Source organism: Bos indicus, chromosome 6 (assembly GCF_029378745.1).
Source record: "Bos indicus isolate NIAB-ARS_2022 breed Sahiwal x Tharparkar chromosome 6, NIAB-ARS_B.indTharparkar_mat_pri_1.0, whole genome shotgun sequence".
NCBI lineage: Eukaryota > Metazoa > Chordata > Mammalia > Artiodactyla > Bovidae > Bos > Bos indicus.
In genome coordinates this window covers 97,174,929-97,201,401 of record NC_091765.1, presented here as the reverse complement: position 1 = coordinate 97,201,401, position 26,473 = coordinate 97,174,929, and the positions used below count along the sequence as shown (strand labels likewise).

General features: G+C 42.2%; 1 protein-coding gene across 1 annotated transcript in view; it reads left to right on the top strand.

The window, feature by feature from the left end:
* The window catches only part of RASGEF1B (RasGEF domain family member 1B), a 652,436-nt gene that overhangs the window by 326,655 nt on the left and 299,308 nt on the right, over window positions 1–26,473 (top strand). The window lies entirely within an intron of this gene.

Below are 26,473 nucleotides of genomic sequence, written 5' to 3'. Positions count from 1 at the left end.
AGGTCCAAGAAGAAGGGGATAAATGAACACATACAGGTGATTTACTCTGTTGTACAGCAGACACTAACACAGCATTGTAAAGCAATTATGCTCCAATAAAAAATAGTCTGTGGTATTAATACAAAAGAAGGGGATGAAAGAAAATTGTAGATGGAGAGAAAGGGGCTATTAAAAATAAATAAAAGCTTAAAATACAGGAGGAAAAGGCATCGGGAGGCTCCAAAGAATGAGAGAAAGGATACAGTTGATGCACATGGGGAATGTGTAGTCATCAAGCATGACAAGGAATGAGGTCGGCAGAAGGATAACTATGGATGATTCTGATGATGGTGAGGAAGAGGAGGACGTTGAGGGGATTCATGCCGAGTGGCCTCTTTTTCTGTGAAATAAGATGAAAGCTCACCTTCTGAGAGCAGCAAATAAGAATTGGGATAAGAGATTCTAAATAGGGATGAAATATTGAAATATTGGGTGAAATGCAAGAGGAAGTTCCCTGGGTCAGGCCAAGGAACTGCTGGGTGGTCCTACAGTCTACAGAGCTTGGAACCAGAAATTGTCCTCGTTAATATAGTGGTGTTACCTTTTTGAAAAATGATCCATGGTCTGGGGAGAGGAACGCAGAAAGCAGATGGCTTAGAAATTAAGGAATTTGAAGAGCAGGTGCAAGGAAAAAGTTTAAGAGAGTAAAGGAATTAAAACTGGTAGTCAGTGAGGGATTGAAGTGATCATAGTTTGTTGAGTCAATCCTGGGAACAGGAAATGAATCAAGGAGGAGAAAAGTGAGAAGTCAAGTCACGTGAAATCTGAAAGAAGTCTAAATGCAAAGGTATTCAGAGTTAGAGATTGGAGGGCTGTTGGGGTAGTATTTTGTAGTCAGAATGTGACATTTTGGAGTATACGAGTCTGGAGATGGAGCAGTACCAGATGAAGAAAAGATTATGGTGGGAGAAAAGGCTATTCAAGTAAAGTGTGGTTAAAACTCATTGAAGGTGAAAAAAAGGGGCAGAGGTTCATTTTTATCACAATTTACCATGACAAATAAAAGAAGGTGAAATATCCGTGAGAAGTGACCAGTCAGGGCTGGAGTTGCAGAGGATAGACTTAATGATGATTAATTATGAGAGATTTTTTTTCCCCCTTAGGAAAGGGCATTTGCTTGCTTATTTATTTTTGTGCATGCTTATTTAAATAAAGGGAATGGACAGTCTGGTTTTTCCATTTCTAATGTCAAATAAACCCCTAGGAGCTGGAAAAAGAGCAACACAGATGTGATTGCTGCTCTAAATAATGAATTTCCCTCAGTGCCACCAAACTGCAAATGAGTCATGATACACTCATGATTATTTCTTTAATGAAAATGTGACATTAAGACGTTCCCAGCGACATAGTAAACTTCTGTTTGCCGATGCAGCTGGCCTTTCATTAACCTTTTCACACATGCTATAGGATCTATTTTCAGTTCATCAAAGCTTTATATTCAAATTCCTCATAAATATTTTATCAATACAAATGGAGAGTTTTCCTTTTAGCACAGGAGAGAGGCAAGTAGGAGGCCCCACCTCCCAGTTCTCCAAGCACCAAAGCCACTAAATGCAGGATCGATGGCTGGAACAAATTGAGATCTTGAAGGATGGTTGTCATGGAGAATTCCAAATCACTCTAAAATTCACTTAGTGAACTAGCTCAGAGTTAGCCTTTATGTTTACACTGTTTTCTGTTTGCTTATCTTGAGAACAAAGTTGACAGAGACAGAGAAAAGAGGTAAAATGACTTGAAAAATGCTTGTTTAAGTTAAGAAATCTGTATAGGAGGCTGACTAATTCAGTTTCTAGGACTCAACCCTCTCGTTTTTTAAATTTCTTGGTGTGACTTTTTAAATCATTTTTATTGAAGTATAGTTAATTTGCAATATTGTGTTAGTTTCAGGTATACAGCAAATTGATTCAGTTATATATGTATATAATATATATATTATATTTAAATGTGTGTGTGTGTGTGTGTGCTCAATCATGTCCGACTCTTTGCAACCCCATGGACTGTAGTCCACCAGACTTCTCTGTCCTTGGGATTTTCCAGGCAAGAATACTGGAGTGGGTTGCCATTTCCTTCTCTAGGGGATTTTCTCGACTCAGGGATCAAACCCACATCTTCTGCTTTGCAGGTGGATTCTATACCACTGAACGACCAGGGAAGCCAGTAAATATACATAAATATGTTCTTTTTCAGATTCTTTGCCATTATAGATTATTACAAGATATTGAATATAGTTCCCTGTGCTATACAGTAGGTACTTGTTGTTTATTTATTTTATACACAGTAATGTGGAGATGTTAATACCAAACTCCTAATTGATCTCTCCCCTGTCTGCTATCCCTTTTGATATCCATAAGTTTGTTTTCTATGTCTGTGAGTCTATTTCTGTTTTGTAAATAAGTTCATTTGTATCATTTTTAAAGATTCCACATTTAAGTGATATCATATATTTGTCTTTCTCTGTTTGACTTGCATCACTTAAAATATGATAATCCCTGGGTCCATCCTGTTGCTGCAAAAGGTGTTGTTCCAGTCTATTTTATGGCTGAGTGACATTCCATTGTATATATGTGCCACATCTTTTTATCCATTCACCTATTGATGGACATTTCGGTTGTTTCCATGTCTTGTCAGTAGTGCTGCAGTGAGCATTGGGGTGCTTCTATCTTTTTGAATTGCTTCCTAAGATTCAGTTTTCTCACTTTCAAGTGATTTCTTAAGCATGCATGCATGCTAAGTTGCTTCAGTCTTGTCTGACTCTTTGCGACCCTTTGGATGGTAGCCCGCCAGCTTCCTTTTTCCATGGGCTTCTCCAGGCAAGAATACCGGAGTGGGTTGCCAACCCTCCTCCAGGGGATCTTCCCAACCTGGGGATCAAGCCTACATCTCTTACATCTCTTACATTGGCAGGCGGATTCTTTACCCACTAGTACCACCTGGGAAGCCCTTCTTAGGCATATCAGGTCCCTAAGCTATGCCCTATAAATTGTTTGTTAGGAACATTCCAAATTACTTATGATGTAGCTTATATCTTCAGAGCTGTTTCTTAAACTGCTGCATAGAAAAAACCAAAGCAAATTTACCTGAGCAAGGCTTCTGTCAGTTGGTGAGGCACTGAGATGGCCAGGGAGCTACGAAACATGCATTTCTCAGGCTTAACTTTAAAGGGCCAGAGAATAACCTGCTCTTATTTCCTTCTGCATGGTTTCTTGTTATACACTGTCAGTGCTGCTGCTGTCAGAAACTTAATTGTGGATCAAAGACTTCCTTTGACAGTGTGGGCAGAAGGAACACTGGAGAGCCACCGAAATGTCATTGGACAGAGCCAGAGGTGAGGGACACACAGCAGGCAAGATTGTTCCGCTGACTCATGGGCTGCTGAAGGGATAGGTTCACCCAGCACAGATTCTGTAGGCCAAGTGGAGCTTCCTTCCCTCCACTTCCCCCAGGTATATGGGGGTCTTGAATTTTTTCAAGGAGACTCATGTTCCTTATACCCCTACCAGTATTTCCTGAAGCTGGTTGTTATTCTTATCCCACCCCAGGCCACTGTTCAATGTCAAAGCATATAAATCTGCTATAAACCAACAACGTGGATTGTCTAACTTTGAGTACCTGGTCTTTTTCTGGACCAGTTCCTGACAAAAGCTTTGTTGCAAGAAACTGTAATTATAAAGGAGCATTTGCAGATGTTACAATCCACCCACTGCCCCAGATATAAAAAGCTTTTCCCTTGGCTGAAGAAGACCATCAAAGAACTGTCCACCTCCATCCTTATAATCATTCCTTATTGAAGTGCTTTAGCTGGATTGCACTTCAGACTTTGAACTTTTCTGTTTTATACAGCAAAGGAAACCATAAACAAAATGAAAAAACAACCTATGGTCTGGTAGAAAATATTTGCAAATGATGCTACCAACAATACAAACAGCTCATATTTTTTAAAAAAGCTTAATATTTAAAAAAACCCAATCAAAAAAATTGACAAAAGACCTCAATAGACAGTTCTCTAAAGAAGACATACAAATGACCAACAGACACATGAAAAGATGTTCAATATCACCAATTATTAGAGAAATGCAAATCAAAACTACAGTTAGGTATCACCTCACACCAGACAGAATGGCCATTATTAAAAAATCTACAAATAATAAATGCTGGAGAGGGTATGGAGAAAAGGGAACACTCTTACACTATTGGTGGGAATGTAAATTGGTACAGCCACTATGGAAGGCAGTATGGGGATTTCTTAAATAAAAATAGAGTTGCCATATGATCTGCAATCCCATTCATGAACACATATGTAGAAAAAACTCTAATTCAAAAAGATACACACACCCCTATTTTCAAAGCAGCACTGTTCATAATAGTCTGACCAGGGAGGCGATGTAAATATCCACTGAAAGATGGATAGAGAAAGAAGATAAGGTATACAGTGGAATATTTGTTGTTTTTCAGTTGCGGAATTGTGTCCGACTCTGCAACCCCATGGACTGCTACGTGCCTGGCTCCCCTGTCCTTCACTGTCTCCCAGAGTTTGGTCAGATTCATGTCCGTTGAGTCGGTAATGGTATCTAACCATCTCATCCTCTGCCGCCCCCTTCTCCTGTTGCCTTCAGTCTTTCCTAGGATCTATCCCAGTGAGTCAGCTCTTTGCATCAGGTGGCCAAGATATTGGAGCTTCAGCTTCAGCATCAGTCTTTCCGATGAATGTTCAGGGTTGATTTCTTTTGGGATTGACTGGTTTGATTTCCTTGCAGTACAAGGGGCTCTCAAGAGTCTTCTCCAACACCACAGTTCAAAAGCATCAGTTCTTCGGTGCTCAGCCTTCTTTGTGGTCCAACTCTCACATTTGTACATGAGTACTGGAAATATCATAGCTTTGACTCTAAGGACCTTTGTCCGCAAAGTGATGTCTCTGCTTTTTAACACTCTGTCTAGGTTTGTTATAGCTTTCCTTCCAAAGAGCAAGTGTCTTTTACTCAGCCATAAAAAGAATGAAATAATGCCATTTGCAGCAACATGGATTGTCCTAGAGATTATCATGTTAAGTGAAATAAGTCAAAGACAAATATCATATGATAGCCCTTGTATGTGGAATCCAAAATAATGATATGAATGAACTTATGTACAAAACAGAAACAGAATAATAGACATAGAAAACAAAATTATGGTTACCAAAGGGAACAGTGCATGGTACGGGAGCCAGGGCAGAGCTAGACTAGAGTTTGGGATTAACATATATACACTGCTATATATAAAATAAGAACAAAGACCTACTGTGTAACACAGGGAACTGTATTAAGTAGCCTATAACAACCTCTAATGAAAAAAGAATCTGAAAAAGAATATATATATATATAAACTATATTTGAACTTAAAAAATGGTTTGAAAAAAGAATTTGAACTGCTCTTGGCTTGCAGTGCTGGCTTTCATCAGCAATAACTAAGGATTTTAAGTTCAGTTGCTCAGTTGTGTCTGATTCATTGCGACCCCATGGACTGCAGCACAACAGGCCTCCCTGGCCATCACCAGCTCCCTGAGTTTACTCAAATTCATGTCCATTGAGTCGGTGATGCGATCCAAAAATCTTATCCTCTGTTTTCCCCTTCTCCGCCCGCCTTCAATCTTTCCCAGCATCAGGGGCTTTTCAAATGAATCAGTTCTTCACATCAGGTGGCCAAAGGATTGGAGTTTCAGCTTCAACATCAGTCCTTCCAATGAATGTTCAGGATTGATTTCCTTTAGGATGGACTGGTTGGATCTCCTTGCGGTCCAAGGGACTCTCAAGAGTCTTCTCCAGCACCACAGTTCAAAAGCATCAATTCTTTGGCACTCAGCTTTCTTTATAGTCCAACTCTCACATCCATACATGACCACTGGAAAAACCATAGCCTTGACTAGACAGACCTTTGTTGGCAAAGTAATGTCTCTGCTTTTTAATATGCTGTCTAGGTCGGTCTGTGAGATATTAATATGTTTGAGGGCCTTCAAACCACACCCTGCAATGTCCCCTACATGAGACCCCACAGGCGACATGGCTCTCAGGTCTCACGAGGAAAAACCATGTTACTCCCAGGTAGTTAGCTTGCTTTCCTCTTAAAGATACGACTCATCTTGTAACATGTTTTTCATTCTTTGCATTAGCAATTAAAAAGTTAGAGCTAAATTTGGGACATAGCTGTAAAAAGCATAAAGCTAGTTTACTCTTAGCTTTATTATATTCCTTTCCATTTTACCTTAGGTATCATCTCCTTCAAGAATTCAATATCCTTGTGTGATAACATAATAGCGAAATTAGTATAAAAAAGAAAAATATGATTTTATGTGATTACATAAAATTTCTCTCTAATTTGAAGAAAGGGTATGCAATCACATGAGTTGCAAGTAAAGTAGTAAAACTTTAGCTCTGATGCTCAAAGAAAATAAAATTAATGAGCCCACACCAAGGAGCCCACGAGTGAGTGGGCCTGGCTCCGTTCAGAGCATATGGACGTTGCAAAGAATGTCTGCCATGCAGCTTCGTGTCATTTAAGTCAGAAAAGCATGGCTAGAATCAATGTTCCCTGCAGTGTATTTCTTTTAGTTCTTAAAGGATTCTATGTTCATATATGTGTGGGACACTCAAGGAATATACTTAACTGTTTTTAAACCTTAACTACAGGATTTCTAAAAGTTCTTAACATATATTCATTATGAATCTTCAGGAAGCAGTCTGTGGTACAGAGTTTCTAAATTTATTTGACCATTTATTTTTCCTGGAGCAAGTCCAAGAGCTAATCTTCTCTGAGAAATGCTAGGGTAGAATAATGCTATAATAATAATTATTATTGTTAGAGAGGACTTTCTGTTTTCTTTCAAAAAGTAGATGGTGAAGGCTTAGCTGTTTATTGGTGGTATTTTTAATTTATTTTAAAATTTAAGGTGAAAATGCACTGAAAATAAAAAGCAACAAAAACGTTTATAAGCCACGTGGTGTGTTTTGTGGGTTTATTTAGTGGAGTCTTTCATATTTAGGTTCCAGTTCAGTTCAGTTCAGTCGCTCAGTCATGTCCGACTCTTTTCGACCCCATGAATTGCAGCACACCAGGCCTCCCTGTCCATCACCAACTCCCGGAGTTCACCCAAACTCACATGCATCAAGTCGGTGATGCCATCCAGTCATCTCATCCTCTGTCGTCCCCTTCTCCTCCTGCCCCCAATCCCTCCCAGCATCAGAGTCTTTTCCAATGAGTCAACTCTTCGCATGAGGTGGCCAAAGTATTGGAGTTTCAGCTTTAGCATCATTGCTTCCAAAGAAATCCCAGGGCTGATCTCCTCCAGAATGGACTGGTTGGATCTCCTTGCAGTCCAAGGGACTCTCAAGAGTCTTCTCCAACACCACAGTTCAAAAGCATCAATTCTTCAGTGCTCAGCTTTCTTCACAGTCCAACTCTCACATCCATACATGACCACTGGAAAAACCATAGCCTTGACTAGATGGACTTTATTTAGGTTCAGTTCAGTTCAGTTCAGTTCAGTCACTCAGTCGTGTCCGACTCTTTGCGACCCCGTGAATTGCAGCACGCCAGGCCTCCCTGTCCCTCACCAACTCCCAGAGTTCACTCAAACTCACATCCATTGAGTCGGTGATGCCATCCAGCCATCTCATCCTCTGTCGTCCCCTTCTCCTTCTGCCCCCAATCCCTCCCAGCATCAGAGTCTTTGCTTAGTTCTTCTTAATTTAATGTTTAAGGTTTTTAACTGTAGAATAATGTGATGTTGCAATGGAATCATTAGCAACATGCTGGTTTGATGACTTAATTACACTTCAGGAAGGCATAGGAGTGAAGTGGTTGGAGTCTGGCACATGGTTTCAGTTTTTAGTTCTATCACTTACTACATATCTGAATCTGTGACCTTAGGAAACTACTTAAGTTCTATAAGCCTTGGTTCCCTTCTCTGTAACATGGGGATTATAACTGTCTTGTAAACTTGTGAGGATTAAATCAGTTCATGTGTGTGTGGTGCTTAGCACTTACTATATGTGATTTTCAAATAGAATCTAATAAAGAACCTAATAAATTATACTTGTTATAATTTTTGGTTATTCCACAAACATTTATTAAGCAACTGCAAGAAAATGGGTCCTGTGTTGTAGGTGTGGGTGTAAATACGAATGAGTCACAGTCCCCACCCTGGAAGAACATAATAACTTAGACAAGTTAACAAGCAGTTACATGCATGTATAAATGAAGTGCTTATGTATTGCTGATAAATATAAGTACAGAAAGAGTGGAGTCATAGAAGAGAGGGTTGTCAGTTCTTTTGAAGCAAGGAGGAAGGGGGCTTCCAGAGGATCCATAGTGGGTGCTACATTAGAGGTGAGTTTTAAAAGGTAATTATGCGTTTGCCAGGGAGAGGACAGTGAGGCCAGGGAAGCTGGTGTGAGGGATTCCATGCTGGTTTATGAGAACGAACAAAGGCAGAGTAAATCTAGGAAGATGAAAGTAGCTCAGAATAGTGGGATATGGGAGTAGGGAGGGGAGATAGGATGAGAAACAAGGTGGCTGAGGGTGGCAGTGGGTGGATCAGGAGGTTCCTTATTCCCCAAAGGGGAGCGTCTGTAAGTAGTGGGGAGGCGTTGAGGAGTGTTGGCAGTGGAGTAACCATATCAGATTCATTTTAGATCAGTCCAGCTCCACAGGTGGGGTGTGTCCTTGTGGCATGCCCATCACCAGGGGGCTTTGTTAGCAATGTCCATTTTCAGGCCCCACCCAAAGCTACTGGATCGGAGTCTGCGCTTCGTGTTTTGGTGAACTCTCTGGATGAATATTTTGGTAACATCTGTGTGGAGCAGCACTGTTTTAGATAGATCACTCTATGCGCTTTATAATGGATAGTCTGGGTGCTCTCCAGTTAGAAGCAGAGAGATGAAAGTCTGAAGAGCCATTGCTCAGAAGAACGATGGCAGAAATGGGGAAGGAAAGAGGAGGAGACAAGTAATAGAAATATTAGTTAAGTTTGCTTATGGAACCCTAGTCACCACCTGGATGCTGTGTTAGGAAAAGGGATAATTCAGGAAACCCCCAGGTTTCCTGCTATATGAATAGGATGCTGCTATGCATTGAGATGGGAATAAGGAAGAGTATAAGGCTTCATTTGGGGTTTTTCACTTGTTTGTTTTGAGAGTGAAAGGGCTAAACAATAATGGGTTTTGTCTTCAATATATTAGAAGTGCCTGTAAGACATCCAGACGAACGTGTACTATTGGTTTTGAACACATGGCCCCAGGGCCGAGAAGTGAGGTTCTGACCAATGTGATGGATTTAGGGGCCATGAACATCACAGCATAGTTGTAGCCGCAGGAATGGATGAAAGTGAAAAGAGATCCAAGTACAGAAACTTGGGTAACAGCACGTGTTTTAGTGGGCCTTTATTATCACGGCACTGTTGATTTCCCTGATCTCATCTCACACCTCTTGCTCTCAGCAATCTACGTACCAGTCAAATTAAACCACGTGAGGTTCTCTGAACACACATGCTCTCTTAACGTACATGCTGTTCCCTCTGTCAGAAATGTCCCTTGCCTCATTCTGTTGCTCAACTCTCTGCATTTAGCAAACTCCTATTGATCCCTCAAATATTTGTGTGTGTGTGTGTGTGCGTGCGTGAGCATGCACGCTTAGTCATGTCTGACTATGGTGACCCCATGGACTGTAGCCTGCCAGGCTCCTCTGTCCATGGAATTCTCCAGCCAAGAATACTGGAGTGGGTTGCTGTTTCCTTCTCAAGGGGATCTTCCCAACCCAGGGATCAAACCCGCATGTCTATGTCTCCTGCATTGGCAGGTGGGTTCTTTGCCAGTAGCACCACCTGGGAAAGTCCCTGATCCCTCAAGACCCACCTCCAAAGTAATCCTCTCCCCAGGAAAAGTGTCCCTTATACGTGCTTTCCTGGAGTAACTACATTAAGTAAAATGGACTTCTTGCTTATCTCTTTTGTGCTTAGGTCCTGATGATAAGGTTTGTGTCTTGTTCAACATTTCACACCAGTCCCTGGCAGTGTGCCTGACAAACAGCAGGCACTTAACAACTAATTGTTGGCTGAAGTGTGAAAGAATGGTGCTAGAGTTGTCAAGGAGGACTAAGACAGCATCATATTAAAAGTGGAAGGAGTAGAAGGCAGGAGTGTTTGAAGGAAACTAAGAAGGATGCTCTAGAAGGGAGTGGTCAGTAGTGTCAAAAGCTTCTAAGCAATCATGTAAGATTAAGACTGAAAACGTTCATGTGTGTGTGTTAGCTGCTCAGCCGTCTGACTCTTTGCGACCCCGTGGACTATAGCTCGCCAGGCTTCTCCATCCCTGGCATTTCCCAGGCAAGAATACTGGAGTGGGTCGCCATGCGCTTCTCCAGAGGGTCTTTCCGACCCAGGGATCAAATCCAGGTCTCCCTCATTGCAGGCAGATTCTTTACTGTCTGAGCCACCAGGGAAGCCCAAAACCGTTCACAGGATTTAATAACCAGGTTAGTGGTGAACTAACTGGTGAACTAACTAACTAGCCCTGTGAACTATCGTAGTAGAAATCAGATTGCAATGTTTGAAGAACAGTTGATAGATAAAAGTAGGGCCTGAAACTATGAGGAACTGGCCTAGGATAGAAAGCACAGAAGGAGACATGGAGTACAAGGAAGGCTCTTCAAAATAAGAGAGGATGAGTTGGAGGAGTCGGAGCCTGGTAGAATGAGGAGTCTAAAGTAATGGAGGAAGAATGATAACCGAACCCAATTTCGGCTTCCAGGAAGGGATAAAACTTCATGAAGGAGAATTAATCTTGAACTGGAAGAGGGCCTGGAAGGGAGTGAAGATGGGTGTGGATGTAGACATGTTTATAGGGGTGGGGAGGAACTTTCAGAGAGTTGAGGATTTGATTGTCCCCCTAGTTAGATGTTCCTGTTTGTGAACTTTGTGTCTGTGTGTGTGTGTGTGTGTGTGTGCGTGTGTGTAGGGGCTGGTTTGGACAGGCTTGGGGGTGTGCTCATGAAGAGGAATAAAGGTGCCCAGTAGTCCTATAAGACCTGAGAGAGGGAGCTGACCAGAAACACATTATTCTTTTCTTAGAAAAGGAAGTCCCATCAATTTAAGGTTTGTGCCCTTTATGAATTCTGAGAGTTTACTGATTTAGATGAGCACTTTTTATAGGGTGCATAGGGAGTGCCATAAGGTCATTACTGATTTATGAGATTATACTTGAGAGACTATCACTGAGGAAAAAGTATTTTTAAAGGAGTGTCCTTCCATAATTCAAAGAATGTTATTTGTCTCACCATCTAGGTATTTACATACTATATAAACGACCTGAACATTTAATAACAATGTGACCCATGTCAGCCTCCCACGTCACCAAAGGAAAGGGGAGAATTCAACCATGTTATTACTTTGGTTGAATTTATCATATCCCTTAGTTAAATGCATGAGCAAGCCATGCTGTGCTGCCTTGAATAAACTATTAATCAGTACAAAAGTAAAAAGATATGCACCTTAAAGTTATGGTTTTGTATCCCAGGTGGCTCATTAACATTTACTGAATTCTTACATAATGCCAGGTGTGCTGTGCTAAGTCGCTTCAGTCGTGTCTGACTCTGCGACCCTATGAACCATAGCCTGCCAGACTCCTCTGTTCTTGGGATTCTCCAGGCAAGAATACTAGAGTGGGTTGCCATGCCCTTCTCCAGGGACTCTTCCCAATCCAGGGATTGAACCCACGTCTCTTACATCTCCTGCATTGGCAGGAAGGTTCTTTACCACTAGTGCCACCTGGGAACCCACGTAATGCCCTATATTATCCATAAAATTTCCTAGTATATTCTCATTTAAACTTCATAATCATTTCAGGGGCAGGAAATATTTAAGTCCTATTTTATCAATGAAGACACCAAGGTTTAAAAATAGGTATCTTGCCTCTCTTTTAGTTTGCCATTCAGAGAAGACTATGTCAAGTTCAGAGGTCCCAATATTTAGTTAGAGTTCTGTATTTTAACTGCACATTTATAACTTTTTCAACTTTATGGCATTGCATAACCTGTGTAGGGTAACCTGAATTAGCCCCTCTGCTCGTGACGCACAAAAGCATGACATGTATGCATTCCCATCCTTCTCTGGGCCACTGCAGACATTGATCATCAACCATAGCACACCTTCTGTGGGGCTCAGAATTGGTGCCAGAAACCCTCACGAGGTGATGATCCAGGCAATCACTAATTAATTTGTCATCCAGAAGCTAATATCCCCAGTTGTTTTGTGAATCACACCTGGTGGACAGAACAGTGTGTCATTTCAGATCCTCTGAGAAGCAGCCAAACTGGGATAAGACTTATAAGAGCTTTACTGGGGGAAAATGCCCTTGAAGATAAAGAGAAAGGGAGACATGGAGCTGTTGTAGAAAGGGAGGGTCTTCAGACCACAGTGTAGGCTTGACACGTCTGAAAGAGGGAAGACAGAGGGGAGGAAGGGTTGGGTAGGTAGGGCTTTTCTGACTGTAGTGCAGTTCTAAGAAAGTCTCAGCCAGGATAAACGGTTTCTTGAGCAAAGGTGTCTCTTAGAAGAATCTCATCCTGGGAAGGAATGGGCTGGCCCTCCCTGCTGTTCCCCTGACTCAGTGACTGGCTGCAGGGGAGCATGGCCTTGGAGCTGGAAGCCTCGAAGAGGATCTGAGTGCACACTTCCGTGGCAGCTACGGCAAGTATCCCTGGAAATACCACAGCTGATCTTCTGTAGATCAACCAGAAACCATTGTGCTACCAAAGCTGGCAATTCACAAAGGCCCTGAAGGTTTCTTAGCAGCTAGAAGGTTAAAACTTTTACTTATCTTTCCTGGAGTTGTGACTCATCTTCCTGAGTTTTAACGCTTGTGGGCTTGTGAAGTCCTCGGTGTTCCCACTAACCATCAAACCCTGAGAAAGAAGAGGGAGTTGCAGCCACTATTTCTCCCGTTTGCTGACTGATTCCTGGTCTTATCACTTCCTTCGGTTGGAAATTATGTCTCACTTTCACTTAGCAAAAGCTATATTCTTGGTTACAAGGATTGTAAAAATAATAACATATGATTTATAGAGTATCACAAAACATTGGTATCTACAGGGAATATGTTTATGATCTGCAAATATTCCCCAAAATTACAAATATAGAAATGTTAAACAGCTCATTGGCTTTCTCCCAAATTATATTTTCACTGAAAGACACGTATTTATCTTTATCATGTGAGACATTTTTTCCTTAATAAATAAAGATTTTTGCCTCTTCAAGAGTCACTATGGAGAAGAAGCAACTCAGCAGTGCTGATAGGCTGGTAACTAAGTTTCTTCACTAGTTAAGTGAATTGCTGCTATACACGACTCTCAGAGTGTGTGGGATTCAGGTATACTTTTCATTAAGGTTACACGTTCAGTTCAGTCATTCAGTCGTGTCCAACTCTTTGCGACCCCGTGTTCTGCAGCACGGCAGGCCTCCCTGTCCATCACCAACTCCTGGAACTTGCTCAAACTCATGTCCATTGAGTCAGTGATGCCATCCAACCATCTCATCCTCTGTCATCCCCTTTTCTTCCTGCCTTCAATCTTTCCCAGCATCAGGGTCTTTTCTAAGGAGTCAGTTCTTCGCATCAGGTGGCCAAGATATTGGAGCTTCTGCTTCAGCATCAGTCCTTCCAATGAATATTCAGGACTGATCTCCTTTAGGATGGACTGGTTGGATCTCCTTGCAGTCCAAGGGACTCTCAAGAGTCTTCTCCAACACCACAGTTCAAAAGCATCAGTTCTTCAGTGCTCAGCTTTCTTTATAGTCCAACTCTCACATCCATATATAACTAGTGAAAAAACCACAGCTTTGACTAGATGGACCTTTGTTGGCAAAGTAATGTCTCTGCTTTTAAATATGCTGTCTAGGTTGGGTTTCCCTTGTGGCTCAGCTGGTAAAGAATCCACCTGCAATGCAGGAGACCTGGGTTCGATCCCTGGGTTGGGAAGATCCCCTGGAGAAGGGAAGGGCTACCCACTCCAGTATTCTGGCCTGGAGAATTCCATGAACTGTATAGTCCAAGGGGTCTCAAAGAGCTGGACACGACTGAGAGACTTACACTTTCATGTTCACTAGGTTGGTCATAGCTTTTCTTCAAGGAGCAAGCATCTTTTAATTTCAAGGTTGCAGTCATCATCTGCAGTGATTTTGGAGCCCCCCAAAATAAAGTCTCTCACTGTTTCCATTGTCTCTCTATCTATTTGCCATGAAGTGATGGGACCAGATGCCATGATCTTCATTTTTTGAATGTTGAGTTTTAAGCCAGCTTTTTCACTCTCCTTTTTCACTTTCATCAAGAAGCTCTTTAGTTCCTCTTCACTTTGTCATAAGGTGGTATCATCTGCTTATCTGAGATTATTGATCTTTCTCCCGGCAATCTTGATTCCAGCTTGTGCTTCATCCAGCCCAGCATTTCACATGATGTACTCTGCCTATAAATTAAATAAACAGGGTGACAATACACAGCCTTGACATATTCCTTTCCCAATTTGGAACCAGTCTGTTGTTCCATGTCCAGTTCTAACTGTTGCTTCTTGACCTGCATACAGATTTTTCAGAAGGCAGGTAATGTGGTCTAGTATTCCCGTCTCTTTAAGATTACACATTACCACACATTGTAATGAAGACAACAGTTATTTTTGTTGTTCAGTCACCCAGTCGTGTCCAATTCTTTACGACCCCATGGATGCCAGCACTCCAGGCCTCCCTGTCCCTCACCATCTCCCAGAGTTTGCTCAAGTTCAAGTCCTTTACATCAATGATGCCATCCAGGCATCTTATCCTCTGACGCTCTCTTCTCCTTCTACCCTGAATCTTTGCCAACATCAAGGACTTTCCCAATGAATCAGCTGTTCGCATCAGCTGGCCAAAGTACTGGAGCTTTAGCTTCAGCATCAGTCCTTCCAATGAGTATTCAGGGTTGATTGCCTTTAGGATTGACTGATTTGATCTCCTTGCTGTCCAAGGGACTCTCAGGAGTCTTCTCCAGCACCACAGTTTGAAGGAATCAATTCTTTGGCACTCTGCCTTCTTTATGGTCCAGCTCTCACAACCATATGTGACCACTGGGAAGACCCTAGCCTTTGACTGTATGGATTTTGGTTTTCAACACACTGTCAGTTATCACCTACGATTTATTTATTGCCTATTGCCAACACACTACATCTGAATACATTAATATCAGATGTTTATAACAACCCTGTGAGGTAGGTGATACCATGTCTTTTAGAGAGAGAGGACATTTTTATTGCTTATTGTATTTTTAATTTTTAATTAACTTTTATTGGAGTTTAGTTGCTTTACAATATTACATTAGTTTCTGCTGTACAGCAAAGTGACTCAGCTGTATGTTTACATATATTCCCTCTTTTTGGATTTCCTTCCCATGTAGGTCACCGCAGAGCATTGATTAGTTCCCCGTGCCATACAGTAGGTTCTCAGTAGTTATCTACTTTATATATATATAGTATCAATATTGTATATATGTCAATCTCAATCTCCCAATTCATCCCCCCCCCTTCCTCCTTGGTATCTGTATGTTTGTTCTCTGTCTCTATGTTTGCTTTTCAAATAAGATCATCTATACCATTTTTCTAGATTCCACACATATGTGTTAATATATGATATTTGTTTTGAAAGAACATATTTTAAAAAAAGCATCAGAGAAGTTAAAGAAGCTACCAAAGTCAAATAGTAAATGGTAGAACTAAGATTTAAAGCCACACATCCTTGACATTAAAAATACAAAACAACTTCTCTGTTTTTCTCCTTTCAAAATTATCTAGAGGCCAAGCTCTAGGTGAGCAGAGTCTTATGTCTGGTTTATTCCCTGCTCCTAGCATCATGCTTGGAACATAGGAGAAACTCCATATAGACATAGCATGAAGGATTGCTGGCACATTTGGCTTCTGAGAAAATGTGATATTCACTTAATAGAAGATTGTAGGCTGGAGAATAAGTTCACTTAAATTAAGATGGGGAAAAAAATCCAGAACGTTGGATACCTCCAGTGTGATCAGTAGTCTAGTCTTCTTTGAGGTTGAGGATGGTTCTTTGTGGGTTTGATTTTCCCAAGGGACACAAAAAAAGGGGGCAATTGGCTTAGCAATTGAGAAGAGAAAATGAAAAGGAACATCTGACCACTATTTTTTGAAATGCTTTATTACAAGCCCTAGAAAAAATGTGTGCAGATCAAAACAGCCAGGTGTTCGCATAACAGCCCTCTGGGGCCAGCTGGCAGAGGGCAGCTGGTCATCAGAGTAGACGGAAAAAAATCTTCTGAAAAATGAAGCCTTAGCCCAAGAGAAGGGACAGGAAAGCACTCAGTGCCAGGGTGGCTGTGGACAGACCGTAATCATGAGGATGGAAAAGGATTAAAGGAGCACATTTCAGAAGGTTCTAGGACTAATACAAGGTCTCTTTAATAAGTAGAGTCAGACATCCACCCAGAGTGTCAGTGGACCCTTCTGACGTTGGTGGGTCAGTAGACACGCACAGCATTCAAGAGGTGGAGAAACCTCCTTCAATGCTGGTGCAGTGTTGAGCATCCCCAAAGGAATCACTAAGCTCAGGGGTCTAAATTACAAGGCATGACTCTCCAGCTTAAATGCAGGAAATTGAAAACTACTAAAATGTGGACAAATAACCATGTGATTAATACCCTTATGAGGAACTAATCCAAAATACATGTCTTGGAATTTGAACTTCTCATCCAGCAAAATTATGGATTAGACAGCTGGATGTGGTTTTCATCTGCAGATTCAACCAACCACGGATAGAAAATATTTTTTTTGAAACTTCCAGAAAATTCCAAAAAAACTAACTTGAATTTGCCACACACTGGCAACTATTTATATAGCATTTACATTGTATCAATAGTTGCAGATATTTGCATAGTATTTACATTGCATTAGGTATTATAAGTAATCTAGAGATAATTTAAAGAATATAAGACAATGTGTATGAAAGGGGCTTCCCTGGTGGCTCAGAGGTTAAAGTGTCTGCCTACAGTGCGGGAGATACGGGTTCAATCCCTGGGTTGGGAAGATCCCCTGGAGAAGGAAAGGGTAACCCACTCTAGTATTCTTGCAGGTTTTATGAAAAGATGATGCCATTTCATATAAGGGGCTTGAACATCTGTCCCCTCAGATACTAAGGGATCTCTGTACTTATAAAGGAGAAATTTGAAGTTTTGCTGTGGTCTCCCTTTTCTTCACCCCCTCCATTCTTTAACCCTTTTTCTTTTTCCAAGCCAACAACATATTATATACAACAACAATTAACATTGTTTGACCCCATTCTAAGTGTTTTACATAAATTGTCTATCCTCATAGTAAGATGTCTATCCTCATAGCTAAGGTGACACTTTTCTTATCCCTTTTTACAGATTAGGAAACTGAATTGATCAAAGGAGAGGGAATTGATTAAAGAAAAAAGAGCACCTAGCACCCAATAGAGTAAGAAAATGTAGTCCCACCATTATTAAAACAAGCTGCTAGTTATAGTGACTGAGAGCTGACAGAAGGGAGAAATGGACAAGAAATGAGACTAGAGGAACAACTTTTATAAGGAGGTGGACGAACTGAGAGAGAAGCATTGAAACCTATACATTACCACGTGTAAAATAGACAGCTGGTTGGGGAGGTGCAGTATAACACAGAGAGTTCAACCCGGTATTCTCTGACAACTTCGAGTGATGGGATGAGTGGGTGGGAGGGAAGTTCAAGACGGAGGGGATATGTATGCGTGAGTGCATGCTCACTCAGTCGTGTCAGACTCGTTGTGACCCAGTGAACTGTAGCCAACCAGACTCCTCTGTCCTTGGGATTCTCCAGGCAAGAATACCGGAGTGGGTTGCCATTTCCTACTCCAGGTAGTTCTCCTGACTCAGGGATTGAACGTGCATCTCTTGTATCTCCTGCATCTCCTGCATTAGCTGGCGGATTCTATACCACTGCACAAGCCCAGATGTATGTATACTTAGATTTTATGAACCCAAATGCTTACATTTTCCCGTATCTAGAAGAGCAGTAAAATCATTAACGGTGACATCTACTTTAACACTGAGAAGGGTGATGCATTTGAAAGTCGAAATAGAGTAACTATGGTAGAACTAGGGCTTCCCCACTGGCTCAGTGGTAAAGAATCCCCCTGCAGTGCAGGAGCCACAGGAGACTGGGGTTCAATCCCTGAATCAGGAAGATCCCCTGGAGGAGAGCATGGCAACCCACTCTGGTATTCTTGCCTGGAGAATCACATGGGCAGAAGAGCCTGGTGGGCTACAGTCCATAGGGTCGCAAAAGGTCAGACATAACTGAAACGACTGAAAAGGCACCGCTGATTCACATTCTTGTATGGCAGAAACAAACACAGCATTGTAAAGCAATCATCCTCCAATTAAAATAAATTTAAAAAAATAAGGAAAGTAAGAAATAGGTCTAAAGACTGTAACATTAGACCAGTGTTTACTTATTAAAGGAACTTTACAGCTAGAGGATAATCTCTAAATCTTGAAAATAAAACATATTTGGTCTGTTTCCTCCAGTCAGACTAATGAGCCCAAACTTGAAAAAGCACCGAGAATAAAAGGAAGTGGAAGAGAAGCGGAAGAGACCGCAGACGCGGGGGCGGGTTTGGTGGGGTGCAGGAGAAAGCAGAGCCCTGATGTTGACTGGGTTGGACTGGGATGGTCATCTGTCTTGGCCTGCAAGCCCTCAGGGCTTTGGCTTTCAAGCTGGAAAGCCCTCACATCTTTTGTGGGGTCCTTGGCGGACAATTCACCAGGCCCCCGTTCCTCGGCACGGCAGGCTGTCCTTACGGGTATATTCAGATTGCGACCCAGCCTTCTATGAGTATCTGTTTTTCACTTATGCGAATCTGAGCTGAGTCAGCCAGCCAGCACAGGGTCCCAGGCCATTCCTCGCTGAAGTCTGTCCTGGTCACTGCACTTGCCTGGCCCCCTCCCAGGCACCCCAACCCAAAGTCCTCAGTGGTCCATGAGGATAGAGACTCAAATGGTCCGTGTTCAAGGGCTCTCTCTCTGCCTCATGAGCCTCTGCTCCAGCCACAAGAGACACTGTTGCCAAGAACTAGGCCAGTGAAAATACAAGGATATTTTTCAGCCAGACAAAAATATGCAAACAAACTGGTTGGAAGGGAGGTGGGAGGCAAACCCAGAGTCTTAGCTTCTGAGCTACAGCAGAGGGAGAAGACTGGGGGAATCCACGTGACTGTGGCTCAGAAGTAGAAATGTAGGGAACCCATGGCTTGGAGTATCCATGTGCAACCCGAGAACTGAAAAACAGAACCGGAATACAAGGAACGTCATCACGCTGGAGTCCCCAACACACAAATTTAGATTACCATCTCTCTTCTCTCATTTTGTAAGCTGTCTGATGTTGCTTATCTGAAGGCGTCACATGGCATATATCGAAGGGTTCTCTTTCTTTCTGATCTCCTCTCTGGTCTGGTGTGACTTTGGGGACACCGAGTCCCTGGCCACACTGCCCTTGGTCTGCTGCTAAGTAGAAAATCCCCCCTTTTTTTGGAGGGGGTGAGGGGATGGAAGTGTATCTCAAAGTTTACTGTCTCTTTTCTTGAGGAGCTAATCTCTTGAAGCATCATGTAGAGAGAGTGAGATGGGTGTAAACAGCAAACTTCCTGAGAGAAGAAAGGGGCAGAAAGACCTGTCTCAGCTGGAAATCATAGCACACTGGGGCAGGCAGAAGTGTGTGTGTGTGTATGTGTGTGTGTGTGTGTGTGTGTGTGTGTGTATGCTCATGCACTCTCACATGCACACCCATGAGAATATCAACTTGATTGCAAGCAACATCTGTCTGATCAATTTATCAGGTAAGTCTTCAGGATTAACTGATCCTAACAGATCACTGTTTCAGCTTGTTTTCTCAGTGTATTGTTAGTCTCAGGGGTATCTACATTATTTAGTCCAACAGCAGCTCTCAGCGTTGGCTGTACATTGCCATTATCTGAGGGTTAAGCCACTTCAGTCATGCCTCACTCTGTATGACCGTATGGACTGTAGCCCCCCAGGCTCCTCTGTCCGTGTAGATTTCCCAGGCAAGAATACTGGAGTGAGTTGCCATGCCCTCCTCCAAAAGGCCTTCCCGACCCAGGGGATCAAACCCGCATCTTTTCTGTCTCCTGCATTGGCAGGCAGGTTCTTTTTCCCACTAGTGGCACCTGGGAATCCATTATCTGGGGAGCTTTAACATACCTGGATGCGTGGGAGAATCAGATTCAGTTGTTCTGGGTGTGACCTGTGGATCTGGACTTTTAAAAGCCCTCCAGATGGCTCTTATTTGCAGACAAGGCTAATAAGTACTGAGGGTGTAGAGTTACTTCCTGATGAGAAACTTAGGAGGACTCCTTAGACTACTGGGCCAGATGAAAGGATATATTGTAGTGGCACCATTAGTCAAAAGGAGGAAAAGACATTGGAAGTAAATAGCTAAATGAGGGCCTTTCTGGTGACAAAACAGCAGCACCAACAGCTCTGAGTCTATAGGGGAGGCCTCAGAAAACTCTTGATCTCTTCCAAGTTTCATGCTTGTCCTCAATCCCTTGGCATCAAGGTGTGTTACTGTCTCCTCTTAAACACTAAGAGATGATCAGGCCTAAGGTACAACTTTATTAGCAAGGTGTCCACCAGTCCTCCCTGGAGTTCAACAACAGAATATTCACCCCAAACAAACCTCTTGCTTTCAGTGCACATCAAGATAGACACCAAAGCCAAGTTGCTTAGGTCTGTTACCCCTGATCTCCGCGTGAGTTCAACTGTGCAGCTGGAAAATTATGCCACTGAGAATTTGGACAAGAGAACGTCATTCAGATTCACAAGGTCTTTCTGGAATTGGACTCCCAGGCAATTTTGCAGATATGACTTGAATTTAGTCAAGGAATTCTCTTCCCTTATACGGTTCTATCAAATAAATCACTGCTGTGTATACACCATGCATTCTGCTAAGGGGTTTGTATGGATTGTCTCATTTCATCCTCACAACCTCCACAGGCAGTAGATGTTGTTTTGCTCATTTTACAGGTGAAGAAATTGAGACTTACTATGGTTTTGTGGTATGGTCATTGTCTTGTGGCTAGTAGATGATTGGGGAATGGTTTATTTTTCTAAGTTTTCATTTTGTACTGGAGTATAGCCAATTAAGAATGTTAGGATAGTTTTGGGTGGACAGCAAAGGGACTCAGCCATGTGTATACATGTGGCCATTCTCCCCCAAACTCCCTTCCCATCCAAACTGCCACATAACATTGAGCAGAGTTCCCTGTGCTATACAGTAGGTCCTTGTTGGTTATCCATTTTAAATATAGCAGTGTGTACATGTTGATCTCAGACTCCCTAACTACAGAGCAATGGTTTCATCTGTATCTGTGACTTTAAAATCCCAGGTTTTATCACCAAACTACTGCCCCTGGTTTATAGTCTTCCAGGGAAAAAACCATTCACTTTTGCTTGTTTTTCAGTCTCTTGGTTTATCCCTTCCTAAAATCTGAATCCAAGTCATTGTAATCATGTGGAATGTTTTGGTGATTGATATCTTTAAAACTTAGTCTTTCTAGAAGAAATTTGCCAACACATATGTGAGCTTCAAGCAATAGCTAACTTTATAACTGGGGATTGAGATGTTTCTTTATGCGGTCGGATTAATCACAAAAAGGAGGCGACAGCAATAAAAATGGAAAGAGTGGCTGAATGTGCTCCTGTGCTGAGTCATATCACTGCTGCTGCTATTTTGTCAACACTGAAAACTGATTTTGTACTTTATACCGTTCCTTTTCTGTTTTAGCTCGTGATTGTTGTAACATTCTGCTCAATCTGCCGGAGATACTTGAAAATCTTCCCAAAGCTATCATTAGCGTGTAAGGCAAGGCAGGGCCAGCCGGCATTTCTCTGCCTCCTAGCATGTGGGTGTACTGGATGAATATACCAGGGGTGATGGTACCTGAGCTTTTCTGATATTGACTGTATTGCTACAGAGTAAACAGGAAGGACAGCAAGATGGCATTTGAAGGTTTTGTTAATCTGTGCTCGAATGTGTGTATGTAAAGGAGTCTCTAGGTCCAGGTCTTCTACTAGGCTCCCATCCTGCACATTGAGTGTGAAGCCCAGGCTCTGGGAAGCCTTGTCATTTTCATATGGAGGGAATGGCTTGGGCTTTAGTACTGTCTGAGCTTGCGTTGTCCTTTCGAGGGCCTGGATGGGATGGCTCTTCTCTGACAGGGATGTTTATCTGGCCGTTATAAAACAGTCAGGAGGTCTTGCCTGGGGCTCTGCACTTGAACGCACATTGTCTGTGGGTGAAGGCCGGGCATGTGGATTTGTGGAGTCTCCTTTAAAATCTGTTGCAACTTGTCAGAGTCTTCTGAGGCCAGATAGCCTAGAATAAGTAATCTCAAAGATCAGCTTATTCCCTTTTTAAAGGTTTTGCTCCTCTGAGAACATGACCAGATTTTTTTATCTCCCCAAATAAAGCATGTAATGACATGCCTTTTGATGTTGTGCGATCCTGTAAGTTCTGCGCTCAAGGACAGAATGGAATTGAAAAGGAATCTTCTTATAGACTCACTGTGGACACGTGCAGAGAACAAGAAATGCTTTTTTGTTATTTGAAACTGCTGAGTTCTGGGGTTCTTTGGATTGACAGCGTAGTCTGACAAGAAAAGCATCATATCAAAGCTCCCATATTGAAGGGCAGTAGAAATATGACAAGGGAGATTGCTTAAGAGGAAAGGCTTGGAAATTTGTTTGTTTGCTTGTTTTAACTTTTGGAAGCAAGTGTAGGAAAAGATTGAAAAGATGCCAAGATCAAGACTTGTAAAGCCTCTGCTTTTTAAAAAAGTTGTAGTAAAATTTGCCATTTTAGCCATTTTTACATACATTCTTCTGTGACGTTGAATATCAGCACATTCACACTATTGCGTAACCATCACCACCCTTCACTTCCAGAACTATTTCATCATCACAAACTGAAGCCCTTTACCCATTAACAACAGCTTCCCTTTCCCTAATCCCCAGCAACCACCATTCTACTTCCTGTCTCTAAGAACCTGACCTCTCTAGATACATCGTGTAAGTGGAATCCTACAGTATCTGCCCTTTTGTGTATGGCTTATTTAAAGCTCCCCCCCCTGTTAAAAAAGATTGCATTCTAGTTTTTGCTCACAGTCCCTATATCTGTCTAGTTATTTTGATGACAGTCTTTGCTCAAAGAAGACAGGATGACGACAAGAATCTGCCTAATCACTGACTCTGGCAATGGGTTGAGGTGACTGCATGCTTTCCAAGCCAGAGGTCAACAACCTTTCTGAGTTGGAATGCCAGAGTTCCAAGCCCTGTGCTGCTTCCTTTAGGTCAAAGGTCAGGGATGGTTTCAAATCCTGAGTGAGCAAGTTCTGCCTCCTGATGCTGTGGGGAAGACAGGTTGCTCTCCTGCAAATTGAGGTGGAGAGACAGCTTTGATTTCTTTCAGTTGCAGAGGAAAGGTTGAGCCCAGTGACAGCAGGTGGTTATAACTTTCAGGAGAAGCTGTGACAAAAGTGATAAGTCCCAGAGGACATCAAAGAAGGAGGGAGCTTCTTTACCATTCCTTCCACTTGAAGAAAAGTCAGTTGTCTGAGGGAATGATTGCCTTTTTGGTCATTGCTTTTCTTCTTTCTAGAATTACAGTTGTTGGCAATATGTGGATGATCTAAGGTGGACATAGGAGGGATGAGGGGTCAGAGGACTGCAAGTCAGAGGATGCATACTGGCTTGCATTAATGTGGTCCCCAAGCTCCTGTTCAGGGAGGCAGGCCACCCTTGGAGGAGACAGGTGAGCCCTGCAGGCTGCCTCTGAAATCTAGCTTCTGTCTACTCCACGAGATCTGAGGGCCCCGTGGGCAAGAGTGCTGAAAGCCCTATCTTCCAGGCATATTGAAGTTTTTCTTTGGAAATTAGTAGGATCAGAGACTTACTTTTTAAAAAAGATCACAGGAAATTTCTATAATTGCTGTAGAGATAATAAAATAGTGCTCTGGGAAGGATGGGGAAAGGACAGTTAGGGAGTTGGGGATGGACATGTACACACTGCTATATTTAAAATGGATAATAAACCAGGTCCTGTTGTATAGCACAGGGAACTCTGCTCAGTGTTATATGGCAGTCTGGATGGGAGGGGAATTTGGGGGAGAATGGATACAGGTATATGTATGGCTGAGTCCCTTTGCTGTCCACCTAAAACTATCACAACATTGTTAATCAGCTATACTTTAATGTAAAATTTTAAAAAAGTTAAAAAAAAAAAACTGTGCTCTGGTTTATGTATTTTGCTCAGTAGGTGTGGGTTTTGTGTCAGGCAGTTAACTAAGTGTTGAGGATGCAGCAGAAGCATAAACACACGTGGTTTCCTCCTTCATGAAGCACGCAGTCCAGGGATCAGACAAATATAAATCAACCAGTAGGTCAGTCAGTCAGTATTTATTGAACCTGCATTATGTTCCAGACACTGAGGATATCCAAGGAAGCTAAGCGGATACAAATCATGTAAAGAGATGTCAGATGGTAACTCTGATGAAAGCTAAGTAAGGGAGGTGTTTTGAACCAGGAAAGCCTATAATCCAAGCTTAATAGCCAGGGAAAGCTTGTTTGGAGATCTGAGAGGTGGAAGAGCATCACCAGGGAGAGGGGACAAGAGTGCATACCAAGTGGAGGGAATAGCCCATGCAAGGGCCCTGTGGCAGGGAGCTTGGGTGATCACGGGGGTGAATGGAAGGCATCTGTGGTTGGAGTGGGGTGGGAGGGATTGGTGGACCCATGTATGCTGGAGAGTAGGTGGGAGCTAGTCAGGAGAGACATCCACATACAAGTGAGAGGAGTCTGACTTGTCATTTTTCTTCTTAGAAAGTCTTTCTTTTTTTCCCTCAGCATAGCACTGTGTTTAAGAGCATGGGTTCTGGAGCCAGACTGCCAGGGTTGAACCCCTGCTTCTCCCGCTGACAAGCTTAGTGACCATAATCATGCTGCTTAACCTCTCTGGGCCTCAGGTTTCAAATCTGTAAAATGGGGAATAGTGCCTACCTCATAAAGTTGTTAGGAAAACTAAGTGAGTTTATATATGTAAAGTGCTTAAAACAATGCCAGACACTAATTATAAGCATCACATAATAATAAGACCTATTATTATTACTCTGTAGAGCAGAGGACATCATTATTCACCACGTATTACCCAATCAGTTTATACATAAGAAATCCACCCTGGATTATATCCAGAACACATAGATATGTAGATCACAAACAAACAAAAACCTAAAACAAGCTATAGGTCTCTTTAATGTCCCCTTATGGTATGGAAAAATGTGTTCCTCAAGTCAATCATCTTGGAAAAATCCTCTTTCAGAATTGAGCGAATTAAATGCTTTGTACTTCGCTCCATGTGTATTTGAAATTTGAGGAAAAAAGCGTATTCTTGTTAATGATTCAGGTGATACTCAGAACTGACTAAGGGCAGAATGTACCTCCAATCCTTTCATCATTTTATCAACTCATGCAATTGAGCAATCAGGATGGCAGAGCCAGAAACCACCTTAGAGATCAGCTAGTCATTTGTTCTGATTTAATTGACTTGTTGGTTTCTCCATGAGGTGATCACATTAGAAAAAAGAGCTGAATGCCTAAGAATTTAATAGACAAGTTAATTTCACTGAGATGCTTCTGTGAAAGTAACAAATACCATCTGCAGCTTCTCCTTTGGAAGGTGGTAATGCATTTTTGCTGAATTTTTTTTGGTAACTATTTCTGAAAAATAAAAATAACAAGCGGCATTACTTTGTACCTATAGATTTGGTAACATTGTGAGTCATCAGGTCTCTGTGTGCACAGTGGTATGTTATTGAACAAACAAACTTTTATTGAAAACTCCGTGTATGAGACCTTATAATGGATGCTTTTGTATGGTGCCTTATTTAACCCTCACAGTAATTATATTGAGTCTTTAAGCCTGCATTGCCCTTCAACTGCCCTGCTCTGCACTGAGGGGGCCTGTATCCTGTAGCTACAATTCCTGGCCTCTCCTGTTCACAAGTTCCTCGCTGGGTTTGAGCACTGGGAGGCACTGGTGGAAGTCTAGGGTAGGGTGGATAAAGAAGTCATATTTCTCGCATGTTTCTCTGCCTTGGGCTGCATCTTCTGTATGGCACCAGCTCCCATGGGTCTGACAGATGATAGTTCTAGCTTCCACTTGATGGATCCACCCCTAGGCTCTAATAAACATTCTCTCCTCCTTGGTCCCTCCAGCAATGGGTAGGTAGACCTTTCTGCTCTTGTTCATCCCTGGATTTCACCATTGTCTGATCTTTGGCTTATAGTCTCCAGTACCT